The sequence below is a fragment of the Punica granatum genome, chromosome 7 (assembly GCF_007655135.1).
Source record: "Punica granatum isolate Tunisia-2019 chromosome 7, ASM765513v2, whole genome shotgun sequence".
Lineage (NCBI taxonomy): Eukaryota > Viridiplantae > Streptophyta > Magnoliopsida > Myrtales > Lythraceae > Punica > Punica granatum.
The window spans coordinates 9,897,359-9,911,132 of NC_045133.1; positions in this window are offsets into that span (position 1 = coordinate 9,897,359).

Below are 13,774 nucleotides of genomic sequence, written 5' to 3' on the forward strand. Positions count from 1 at the left end.
CCTTCTAAATAAATGAGATATTTTCTTGGGCAGGATGATTATGTACAGATATTCGAGGGATCCATAATTGGGTCTGTGTAACAATAGAATATAAAAAGATAATACCAGCTATTCGGTTAGACGATCAATCCATTGAGAGAATTTGCTCCCATACAGTGAGAGAGTGGTTAAGGGCTTTTGTTCTGTGAAGAGTGTGGTCTTGCTCGATCTCGTAGCAAAACCCACTACAGGGATTACTTTCTTTGCTATTGTTGTAGGTGACTGCCAGTTTGCTACTAGCAATCACGAACGGAAATTCCCGAGGCCGTGGAGTCCTTTCATTGACCAGGTTGTGATCATTCTGCCCGATCTTGGAGGCGTTAATAGAGTTTTAATCAGATAACCCTAAACTTCTAATTGAGTTTAGTATACGATTTTCTAGGCTTGAATTTCCTACATTTTCCAATGGCTTTGATTTGCGATACACATGAATGCGGTTGTGTGGAGCTTATCGAAACTGTTCTTCGAAGCCTGATGTACCTGATGTAAAAATTTGGTTGGGCCCTTTGGGCTGGAGCTTGGCCCTAAAACCAAGCCCATGACCTACTTCTGTTAATTTATGAAGCTCTTTAGTTTCTGCCTTTCCTTCTGAATTCCAAAAACACTCCACATTCTCAGTTTTTCTATCACATCATATATATATATATATATATATATTATTGTGGGATCTTCCCTTGGGGGAGACAAGGAAAAAGAAGCATATAGAACGGGGGTTGATCACAATATGATTTTCGGGAAGTATCGTGTGATCATCCAAAATGCTCATGAATACCACACTCAATGAACAAGTCGCCTACCCTTTTTTTTTTTTTTGATAATTCATTCAAATTTCATTAATAGAGGTGATCTTATGAGGCGAAATTCACAAGAGGTTTACAAAAGAATCAGAAGCAACCCCTTCAACCACAAACAAGCGAAAGCACAATGAGATACTTATAAAAGAGATACAAGACAACCCCTACAACCAGGCAATAAAATTCGAAGGCATATCAACACCCGATTTGGCTAAACAATCCGCAAAACCATTGGATTCTCCACGAGAGTATTGGTACCGAGCTAAAGTGAAGAGCATAGTAGACAGCTGAATGTCCAAGAGTATGCTCTGATATTTCCATGGTGAGCCGGTAGCTTTAGTAATCCAGGATAAAGCCATCCTGGAATCCGACTCGATGATGAGAGATGAACCAAGGAAAATGAAGTTTGAAGAAGAGATTTGCAGGGCACGTCCAATTGCAAGCAACTCAGCAAGATTTGAATTTATAATGCTAGAAGAAGAAGAAGAGAATAGACAAATAATAAGACTATTTGAATATCTGAGAATACATCCGATACCCGCGGAACTAGATTTGCCAAAAGAAGATCCGTTGGTATTTCACTTGAAACCTCCGATACCCAAGAAAGTCGCCTATCTCTAAGACGGATTATGTTATATAACTTATATGCAGGGTTATGGGCATGCGTTTTAGGAGAAAAGAGAAGTGGAGTGCTAAGAGAAGAACCGAGTGATTAAAAATGAAAAACAAATTGGAAAAAGAAAGGGAAAAAAAAAGTCACATGCAAATACGAGGTTTCGAGTGTATATCTCGTACGTTTTTAAGGTTAGTTTTTGCATAAATTTTAGGTTTCAGGCACCTTCGAAGGAGATAGGAATTACGAGACTACTATGATCCAGCCAAAAGATTAAAAGAAAAAGGGAAAAAAGAGGGAGACTAATATGATAATTCAAAGGACTTAATGGACAAATTGGACAGGTATGAGAGAACTAAGAGGATTTTAATCAACTATGGTAATATATATAAATATACATATACATATATATATATATATAGGCGCCCATAGGTTATAGAGCTCTTTAAACGGTATCATTGGTCAAACCTAGGGGTGCAAATGGTCACACCAGTTTTTTGAATTTCGAAGTCTTAATAATGATCTGGGAATTTGAGGTCAAAAAAGAAAAAAAGAAAAAAGAAAAAGACCACCACTAGCTTGGATTTTAATGGTCAATTTAATGAGGCCCAAACTCGAACAAAATCATGATTTTTAAACGATAATCTTACATGTAAATAGAACAAAATGGAGTGCCCATAATACAAAAATACTGAACATGTAGTCTAAATTGAACAAAATAAATCTATTACTAATATGAAAATATGAAGCTCAGTGAAGTGCTTCTCCACATTTCATAATTTCGCTTCTACCCTTCAAATAATTACATGCAACTTTTCATCTTCTCTCTCTGTTCATTTCTCCGGAGAAACATACTAATTAGTTTCTTTCATCTCCTTTCAGGGGAAATTCCACAATGGGTACAAAACTTTTTTGAAATGTAATACCTTCGTACAAAAACTAAAAATTGTAACGATTTCATAGAAAACGTTTATGTTATGTTTCAATGTTCAACAATTCATCAATTTATACCGATGTGGTTTCACAATGGTTGTTGACGTGTCCAATAATGCTGACATGGCGTGCCACATCGTTAATATAACAATAAAAATAAAAAAGGGAAAATACAATAAAATTTCATAAAAATGATAAAAAAATCCAAAACATACAATAAAATCTCAGAAAAATAACAAAAGTTTTTAAAATTATTATTTTCAGAAGATTTTTTTAAAAAACTCAATAAAATTTCATGAAACTTTTTTCAAAATGCACCACTAAATTTTGAAAATTCAATAAAAAGAAAAAATTAAAAAAATTAAGAAAATTAGAATATATTTTTTTCAGAAAACTTTTGAGAAACAACACTAAATCTGAAAAATACAATAAAAATTTAAGAAATATAAAAAAATGTAAAAATACAAAAAATTCAAATAAATAACAAACTAAATTTGGAAAAATACAAAAAAAAATTCTGAAAAATAACAAAGCTTTTCAAAAAATATAATATTTTCTAAAATTTTCGAAAATACCATTTAGTTATTTGTTTTTCAAATAATAATTTTACTCAACTCAAATCAACTATATTCTTCCCTATATTCAACAATATAATTATTTCTATTTTGTCTTTTCAGCCATTTAATAATAATTTCTCACATATATTTTTTTCTAACTATTTTTTAATAATAAATTTTCCATCTACTTTCACATCTATATATACATACATATATATATTCTCACACATTAACATATTTGTCAACATTTGTAATCATTGTACGACATCAAGTTGAGTTGAATCATTTATTCAACTCGAAAACCAAACACAAGCTTAGTATTTTTCAAGAGTTTTTTTGTTATTTTCTAAAATTTTATATTATCTTTTCAATTTTTTTGGTATTTTTCTAAAAATTTCATTGTACTTTTAAGATTATGTAGTCTTTTTAAAAAAATTTATAGAAAAATTTTCTTTAATTTTAGTATTTTTCGAAATAATTTTGTTATATTACTGAAACTTTATGATATTTTTCCAATTTTTTTGTTATTTTAAAAAGATTATTATATTTTATGGATTAGTGGTGATTTTAAATTTTCTTTAAAAATATCTTCATTTAGTATTTTTGGGATTTTTTTGATAGTTTTGTGAAGTTTTATTTAATTTTTTATTTAGTTTTGTTTTTCAAAACTTTTTTGAAAGAACATAATTTTAATATAAAATTCTTAGATTTTATTGTATGTTTTAGAATTTTTATCATTTTTCTAAAATATTATTATATTTTCCCACTTTTTATTTTTATTTTTATTTGATATATTAATGATGTGGCACGCCACGTTAGCATTGTTGGACATGTCAACTGCTACCATGAAGCTACGTCAACAAAAATTGACGGATTGTTCAACATCGAAACATAATATAAATATTTTGTATGAAATCATTACAATTTTTACATTATGTATGAAAGTGTTACATTTCAAAAAGATTTTGTACCAATGGTAGAATTTCCCTCTCCTTTCATCCACTTCTTTTATGTTGCTCCCTTACCCCTTTGTGTCTGTGATAGTTGATCAGAAACCAATTTCTCTTTTCCTATGTACCATCCTTAGCCTGCTTGTGATGCGATGATAACCTCTCAATGTTTGCTGACGTCAGAGTCTCCCATTACATTTGAATTGAACTGTTCTTTTTACCTTTCTTTGTTCACCCCCTTATTAGATTGAACTCCATGAGAGAATAGTTGAACAATAATTAATGGTGCCTTTGGTAACGGAATGGAATTATAATTTTGCTTTTACCCTTCAAATAACTCCCCATTGGGGTCGGGGAAGTTCACAGCCTTGTTGCTTGGAGAGAGGGACAACCACAGGAACAACGACTTAACGACGCCATAGGTGCCTTCCTAGGAGGGGGAGACCCTTGAATCGGTGAGAAACGAGGGTTCCCATTCGAAGAACATGAAAGGCGGTGGTGAGGAGGCAAAAGACGGCTTGGGCTGACAACTGCGGCGGTGAGGCACCAGAACTCGCTACACGCAGAGGGCGTGCAGGCAAAGGCAACGATCTCTGGGAGGGAGGGGAAGGAGAATATGCAGAGCTGGAAGTCCTTTAGGAACACCGCGAAAGAAATTGCGTGGGAACTCGAATCCATGATTGATTGCCCGAAATTAAGAATCGATCTTTCTGGGTCGAATCGAAAGAACTGAAACTTCTTGATGGGCAAGAGGAGATTTGGAAGAAAATCAGGTAGAGAGGAGAGAAGGGATGTGGCACATTTTGAAAAATATTAAAAAGTCTAGGTCATTTAAAATTTTAAAAAGTTTGTAGTAAAGTAAAATAAAGTTTAACTTTGTAACCAAACAAGCCCTAAATCTTTTTGTTGCAGAATTGTTTAAAATTAAAAGCCTTAGTTTCTCTTTTCCGATGTACCATGCATCCCTAGCCATTTTGCCATGCGATGATAACCTCAAGATGTCTACTGATACCAGTCTCCCGTTATATTTGCTTTGAAAAATTTAAATGATATCAGCATTAATTGATAGGCATCCTTCTTTTTACCTTTTCTTTTTGCCCTTTTATTAGATTGCACTCAATGAGAGAATCGTTGGACAATCATTAGTTTTTCATTTCAGAGTTGTCTAAAATTAATAGTTCTTTGAAGATATATCCCTCTTCCATGCTTTTACCTGTTCTGATTAGTACACAATTGGACCAATCCTCTCCAGTCTTCTCCTGCTCTGCTTAGAGCCTAGAAAGAAAGGAAAAATATTAAATTTGCAATGTAAATGAAAATCAAATAAACCATTGTGGCTCCAATTGAGCAAACTAATCTCAGATGCTTATGAGGTCGAAAAAAGATTGAAAGGGGGAGGTCAAAATCCAATTATTGGAAGAATGAACTATTTGCAAGTAGAAAAACCATGCCTAGCTTTCTCTCCCGAATGTACGGGAAATAAATCACGAAGATATGAAAGGACAAGAAGGCATATCAGTTCCTGATCCTGATTCACCAAATCTCACCTAATTAGACAGTACTTATGTATAATATATGTGCATAATATTTTATCTTAATACTTTCCTATTGTACATTGTCTGCTCAGTATATGTATATCTCTCAAGAACAATAATGAAGCCAACCGAAATCATATTCACAAACACCTTGTTTAGCTCTTGTTCATTTGGTATTAGAGCCATAGGAGGAGTTATTTTCTTCCCCTTTACTCACATAATGGCCAATGCTACCGCCCCTTACCTGTTCCCCTCAAATCTTAATGTGGCAAATTTTGTCACCATTAAGCTTAATGAAGACAATTACTTGCTATGGGAAACACAGGTTGTGTCTCCAATTGAAAGTCAGGACCTTCTTGGTTTTTTGACCGAAGAAACTGAAGCACCAGCTTAGACTATTCCTGGAGCTGATGAAGGAACTACTGCTGCAAATCCTGCTTTCTCTGGTTGGGTTCGTACGGATAGGCTTGTTAAGTCGTGGCTTGTGGGAACTATGTTTGAAGAAGTGTTGGGGCTTGCAATTGGGCTAAAAACCACTGCACTAGTATGGAAGGCTCTTACTGAGCACTTTGCCCAGCACTCTATTGCACGAGAATTTGATTTGCTTAGTCAACTCCAACATATTTAGAAAGGAGATCTTACATTAAGCAAATATCTCGGTACTTTTAAGTCTATCTGTGATCAACTCTCTGCAATTGGAAAGCCTGTTTCAGATGTTAACGAAGTATTCAGGCAATTGAAAGGGCTCGGAGACAAATATGAGTCTTTCAAGACTACCATGCTCCGTCCACCACTCCCAAGTTATGTTGATCTTGTCTTTCAGCTCAAAGGTTATGAGTTGCACAATAGGAACATCCTTCATCTCATTCCTTCACATTCTGTTGCCTTTGTGGCTCAAACTCCCAGTGATTATAGTTGTCAGCACCTAATTTCGGTCCATTGGCTCCGAGGGGGGCAAAATTGTCATTTCCCAATTTATCACCTTTTCTTAAAAAAAAATTATTATTATTATTTTTAATTAAATTAAATATGTAAAAAAAACGAAAAGAAAAGAAAAGAAAAGAAAAGAAAAGAGTCGGGCAGGGCCGGGCAGGCTGGGCAGCGTTGACCGGCTGCCCGTGACCCGCCGGCCCTAATTTAAAAAAAAAAAGAGATTCGGGCAGGGGCCGGGCAGCGCTCGCCGGCTGCCCGCGATCCCCGGCCAGCCCAGAACCCCAATATCGCGATTTCCGCTATTTTCGGCCAAATCAGTCGAAATCTCAACGGAAAGGTGATGGAATTGCAATTAAATGGAACAGAAATGCGATTTGGGAAGGGAGGAACAGAACTCAGTAAAAGAAATCGCGAAATTCTTCTCGGATTGGGGGAATTTTGCAAATCGGAGCTCGATTGGAACCGCGTCGGAAAACCGTGAAATCTCCGCAATCTCGACCGTTCCGGCCACCGGTGAAGCCTAGATCGGAACCGGCGTCCCCCATGCGGCGCTCAGAACACTCACCCGCTCCTCTTCGCGCCGTTGTTGCGACGCCCAACGGTCGGAACCGCCGCTCTCAGCCGCTCGGCGCTGCCAGCGTTACCGTCCGACGAATCCGCCACTAACGGGCTTCGGCCCATTGCGTTTCCATTGCAGGTCCAACCCAGCCAGCCCAGCCCGTCAGCCGCGGCCCAACGCCTTTCGCGGCCCAAGTCCCAGTCCGGCCCGAAATCCAGTCCAGCCCAACACCCCTCCGGGCGGTTTCCTCCTTCGGACGGGCTGACCGATGCGATCCGACCTGACCCGTCCGTCCGGCAGTTTTCTTATATTACAGAAACGTCCCCAAACTTTCGGACTAGGTAAATTCTCAACTTAGTGGCATGATTATGGCTCCTTTCCTGAATATTATTGCTTGCTTGATGGATATAATGTGAAATGAGTATTCTTGGGTCGCGTGGGTGATCGGATTTGTCCCGAACTCGATTTTACGAACTTTCCATTTTGTCACATTTCAGCCCAGAGGACTCATTTTATTTTTTTTTCAGATCTGCCCCGAACTCTAAAATTTATTTTCAACCAAGTCCCGATCATTTCACTATTTTTCAATCAGTCATTGGATTTTTTAGAATTTCTCAAGCACCCCAAAGGACTTTTTAAGTTGTTTCAGTTTAGTCCCTAGGCCATTTTTCACCCTTTTCAGATCTGCCCCGAATTTCAAAATTTATTTTCAATCAAGTCCCATTCATTTTACTATTTTCCAATCAGCCCTGGAATTCCCAGAATTTTTCAAGAACCCCTAGGAACTTTTCGAGTTATTTCAGTTTAGTCCTGGGGCCATATCTTCGTTTTCAGATCAGTCCCGATTTTCAATTTCATTTCAAATAAGTCCTAGGACATTTTCAGTAATTTTTTTTATAGTCCCCATTTTTTAGAATTTTCAAATCAGTCCCCAATATTTTCAAAATTTTCAAATCAGTCCCTACTCTTTTAAAATCGTTCAATTCAGTCCCCTGGACATTTTCTAAAATATCCGGCCCTTTTCTACTTGGATCACCCACCGACAATGTATGTGCCCCATTTAAATATTTCATATTTGTAATTATGTGACCATGTCGGAAATTAGGGTTTATCGGGCGGTCAACTAATGGCCATCTCGACGGCTCGAAATCTGTAGACTAAAGCATTCGGCAAGTTTTTTTTAATTAACCTAAAATTCTACACACGGGATAATCAGGACGTTAAATTTGGCTAAATTAAATTACTTGATTTCTTTAAATGGATTACATGAATTGATTAATAATTTGTAATCGCGTCGACAGTTCAAGAACTGTTAGTTATGCCCTTTTTAAAATTCACAATTTCAAAAGCACCGAGATACGTACAACGTAATCTTGATTTTCATGCACACACATATTTACCGATTCAAGGGCATGATTACCGGTTCTTGTCCTGCCGTAATCCCAGCGTAGGTTTGTGCATAGAATTGGTCAAAACAAGGAAAAACGGATTAATCACAAACTCGGCTTAGATCAAACATGGGCAATAGTCAAATAGAGGGTTAGGTTTTGGGTTTTTAGGTGAAAATACTTTTAATCTGTAAAAGCCATATTGTCACGATACAGAATAATTTAAAAACAACCCACACATTCGAGACTTGACTATGGACATCACGTCTGTCGGGTCCGTTAAAATAATGCCGAATGCTACATACCCTATCCATCACCCTTTTTGCTTGTTTTAAGGTAGGATTTGTATGCCAAGATACCTCGGTTAATAATCAATTAATCCACGTAAATTCGGCGATAACAAAACCCCATTGATTGTTTATTTGAGTTTGCTTGTTACATCTTTTGCATTTGATTGTTATGCGGATCGTGCCCGACCCTTTAGGACTCGATTCACACTGGGTCCAACGCCTATAACCGTCGATCACGGGGTCCAATGCCCCCATACACCGAGTGCGCATTTAATTTAATTTTCGGTTAATTTTCCAAAACTATACGGTGAGTATGAGTGAAATCATGGCCGAATGCGAACCGACCGGGATCTAGTCATTGTAGCTTTTTATTTTTATTTATCTATTGGAGAGAACAATGTAAGGTTTTATATTATACATATATTTATGTAAAATCTCGGTCGGAGAGTGGACGGTCAGAGTGTTTTTTCGAATTTACGGTGTCAAAACGTGTAAGATGAGCGGAACTTAATTAAGCGGTAATTAAATAAAAATGGCAAGCCTAGACAAGCTAGAGTATCGATAGGGCATGCGAGATATAGGCTCGCATGTAACAGAACCCCCGAATTCGGAATCTCGGGTTTCGCAGACCATATGCCTTAGCAATTAGGTGTACCCCGTACCCCTAGGCCCGGGCAACTCACCGGCCCTTGACCTTCGGGTCGTAAACAGGTAGTGGCGACTCCTTCTCACGTGCGTCCGTCGCGCGTCCCCGGGAAGGTGGACACTCCCAAGCCGCGTTGCATTTAGGCGCGCGCATGCGTGCCATGACGAGACGAAATTCGGGTGCGCACAATAGTAGCTCTAGCAAAGGCAAGGGATACTCTCGTGGAAAGGACTATTTTAATCATGCAAGTCAACCTCGATAGACTCAGCAAAAGAATCAGAGGAGCTCGAGTCAGGGAGGTCCTCACAAGCCCATAATTCCTACTTGTCAAATCTGTAGGAGACGAGGGCACACTGCATTGAAATGCTATCACGGGTTTGACAATAGCTATCAAGCTAATGGCATCCCTCAAGCCCAGGTAGCCTTAGAGATCTCTGATGTGGCTGAGGAGGACTGGCACCCAGATACTGGAGCCAATGTTCATGTTACTAATGATCTAGGTAAACTTCATGATATGGTTTTTTATTGTGGCTCAGATAATTTAATGGTTGGAAATGGTGCTGCTCTTTCTATTACACATACTGGATCAAGCCATATTGACCAACCACCATGTCAGCTCAAGTTGAAAAATGTTCTAGTGGTACCTGAGATTAAGAAGAATTTGCCGTCAGTCTCACAGTTAACACATGATTATCCTTGTTACTCTATCTTTGATAGTGCTGGATTTTATGTCAAGGATTCAAAGTCAAATCAAGTCTTGGTCACGGGAACTAAGGATCATGGACTCTACAGAGACAAGAGCAATGGATGGGCAACTTTCTTCTTGCATGGAAATAAGTCTGCATCTATTGATGTATGGCATCGACGCTTGGGACATTCTAATGATTGCGTCCTGCAACATCTCAGGAAGCTAGGACAATTTTCTGTTTCAATGAATAAGACTAATCACGAGTTTTGTGATAGTTGTCAAATAAGGAAGAGCTCCAAGTTGCCCTTTAGTTGTAGTACTTCAAAGAGTATTTTTCCATTACAGAAAATTCACTTTGACTTATGGGGGGCCTGCCCCAATTTCATCTATACAAGGGTTTAGATATTATGCTATTCTTATTGATGATTTCTCACACTACTGCTGGATTTATCCCTTGAAGAGGAAGTTTAATTTTTTTCCAGATTTTAATCTTTTTTCAAAATATGGCTGAGAATCAATTTGATCGCAAAATTAAAATTTTTCAATATGATGGTAGAGGAGAATTTGTTGGATCTGATTTTTAGTCACATTTAGTTAGCTGTGGTGTTCAACACCTTATCTCATGTTCGAATACACCAAAACATAATGGCATGGCTGAACGAATACATCGACTGATTGTTGAACTAGGCTTTGCAATGATGTATGATTCCTCTATGCCTCTAAGTTATTGGGTTGAGGCTTTCACCACAGTTGTCTTCATTAATAATCGGCTTCCTTCTTTCTCCTTGATGATGAAGAGTCCATACATGGTGTTATTCCATAAAATCCCGATTATTCCATGCTTTGAGTAGTTGGCTATCGACGTTATCCATATCTTCAACATTACTCGAAGAACAAATTTGAGCAGTGGTCTTTTCCATGTGTTTTCTTGGGGTATAATGAAAAACACAAAGGCTATCGATGCTTGCATATTTCTACTGGTCGAGTTTATATCTCATGACATGTCATATTTGATGAATGCTCTTTCCCTTTCAAGAATACCTCACTGGTGGAGCAATCTACTTCTCAAAAGGAGTCTTCGATATGGACAAAAACACGAGAATGGGCTCGACTTTTTAATTCAGTAAATGTCTTTGTTGTAGCTCTAAATTCTTCTAGTTTACCTTTTCCTTATCAGCTTCCTAATGCAAAACCAGCTGACGTGAACTTCCCCCCAGCTCCAGCTCCCACGACATTCACTGAGACATAAGCTCTTTAGCCTCCTCCTCCCCCTACTACAAGTTTGCACCCAATGATCACTCGTGCTCGAGCTGGTATATCCAAACCCAATCCCAAGTTTACTAATCTTTCTCTGTTAGATATTCTAGTGGAACCTCAGAGTGTCTAGAGTGCTCTCAAACATCCTAGGTGGAAGGAGGTACTGCTCGAAGAATTGTATGCTCTTTGTCAAAATCACGCATAGGAGCTTGTTCCTCGCATTGATAGGATGAACGTGGTTGGTTTCAAATGGGTGTTTAAGACCAAACTTCGGGCGGATGGTACTCTGGATAGACTTAAAGCACGAGTAGTGGCTAAGGGATTTCATCAAGAAGAAGAGGTTGATTATTTTGAAACCTTTAGTCCAGTCATTAAACCAGGTACAATCCGTATTGTTCTCACTCTAGCTGTTGTTCGAAATTTGTCTATTCGACAACTTAATGTTAAAAACGCATTCTTGCATGGAACTCTGGATGTACCTGTTTATATGGAGCAACCCACTTCCGTAATGATACACGTCCTGCACATGTTTTTCTTCTACGTTGTGCACTCTATGGACTTAAACAAGCTCTGAGGGCCTGGTTTGAAAGATTCTGTGATTTTATTATTCAATATGGGTTTCAATGTAGTTTGGTCGACCCCTCCCCATTCGTATATCATCGTGATCAACACATTTTTATTCTTCTTCTGTATGAGGATGATATAATCGTCACAAGGGACTCTGATTCATTAATTCATGACTTAATTGTCTCTCTTAGATGTGTCTTTTCCATGAAAGATCTCGGCCCATTACATTATTTCTTGGGTGTTGAGTTAGTAGAACTTCTAATGACATTTTTCTCTCCCAAAGGAAATATGCATGTGATATCCTTGACCGTGCTCTCATGGGACAATGCACAGCCATTGCGACTCCAAAAGCACTCAAGCAGCCTCTTGGGAAGTTAGATGACCAGCCTTATTCGGAAGCTCCTTACTATAGAAGTCTCGTTGGTGCTCTTTAATATTTAACTCTTACCAGGCCAGACATAGCTTACTCTGTCAATATTGTCTCTCAAAAAATGCATTCCCCGACTTTGGCTGACTTCCAACATGTCAAACATATACTCATATTCAGGGATCACTTTCTCTTGGCCTTTGCATTTTGTCAAATAGCAGCCTCGATCTGCATGCGTTCTCAAATGCGGGTTGGTTAGGTGCAAAGAAACAAGAAGATCAACCACTGGGTTTTGTGCTTGTCTAGGGGCTAACTGTATTTCTTGGGGAGTCAAGAAGAAACCAATTGTTGCTCGTTCTACTGCCAAAGCTGAATATAAAGCTCTCGCAATGGCCACTGCCGAACTATCGTTGATCTCCTACATTCTTTAGGATTGTGGAGTGTATCAACTGCGACCCTTATTGCTCTTTACCGACAACATTTTTGCTCTACATCTAACGTCAAATCTTGTTTTTCATGCTCGAACGAAGCATGTGGAAATCGACTATCATTTTGTATGAGAGAAAGTAGCTCTTGGGTCCATTGTTACACGGTTTGTTCCCACATCACTTCAAGTGGCAGATATTTTCACTAAACTGCTGGTTCGGGCTAATTTTATTAACATACGAAACAAACTTGGCCTTTGAGAATTACCCACGATCGGTTTGAATGGGAGTGTAAGGAAAATAATTCATGAAGAGAATCACGAGAATCACAAAGATATGAAAGGATAATAAGGGATATCAGTTCTTGATCTCCATTCACCAAATCTCACATAATTAGATAGTACATATATAGAATATATGTGTAGAATATTTCATCTTTAATACTTTCCTATTGTACACTATCTGCTCAGTATATGTATATCTCAAGAACAGTAATGAAGCCAACCAAAATCATATTCACAAATACTTTGTTTATCTCTTGTTCATTTTGAAGATATGTCGTCTGGCTTCATACAGAGAAGTTTCTGTTAATGTTGGATGATCACCGCAAAGCATCACTTGCCCCGTCTCGGCCATGGCTTTTAGAAAGACCTGCACTATCAAGGACCATAATAAATCAGTGGCATAGATAGTTAGCTAGAGAAAATTAAAAGATACCGTTTCAGAATCAAGCCTCCTCCTTTGCCATCTAGACGGTCGTTCCTTATAAGGCTTCCTCCAGTTCCTTCTGGCCAATAGTCCTCTCCAGGAATGCTGCCACTAGCCCCGAGGCAGGTTCAAGCTGCCCGAATATTGAGTCTTAAGTAAGTATAGTAAGGTGGGCACTACTACTGATACATGTTCAATCGAATCATCGTCTTTCTCACACTTCACACAATGCCGTAGAGGAGCTCGTCTAATTCAATGCATTCCGACATGCAGGGTCCGGGCTCGAAATGAACTCAAGAATGATGTCTGTATAATAAGCCACAGGTAGATCAAACTAAAGCAATGTTTGGAGGAGAGGATAGAAATGAGACGTTAGAATTAATCTATAAACGAACATTTTATAAAGATGATGCCTTTCTATTTTATGTCTTGTTCTTCTTACTAAATATCACATAGAAAGCTGCAGAAACATATAATTAATGAAAGGGACAAATGAACAAATATAAACAAAGTGCACAACCGAAA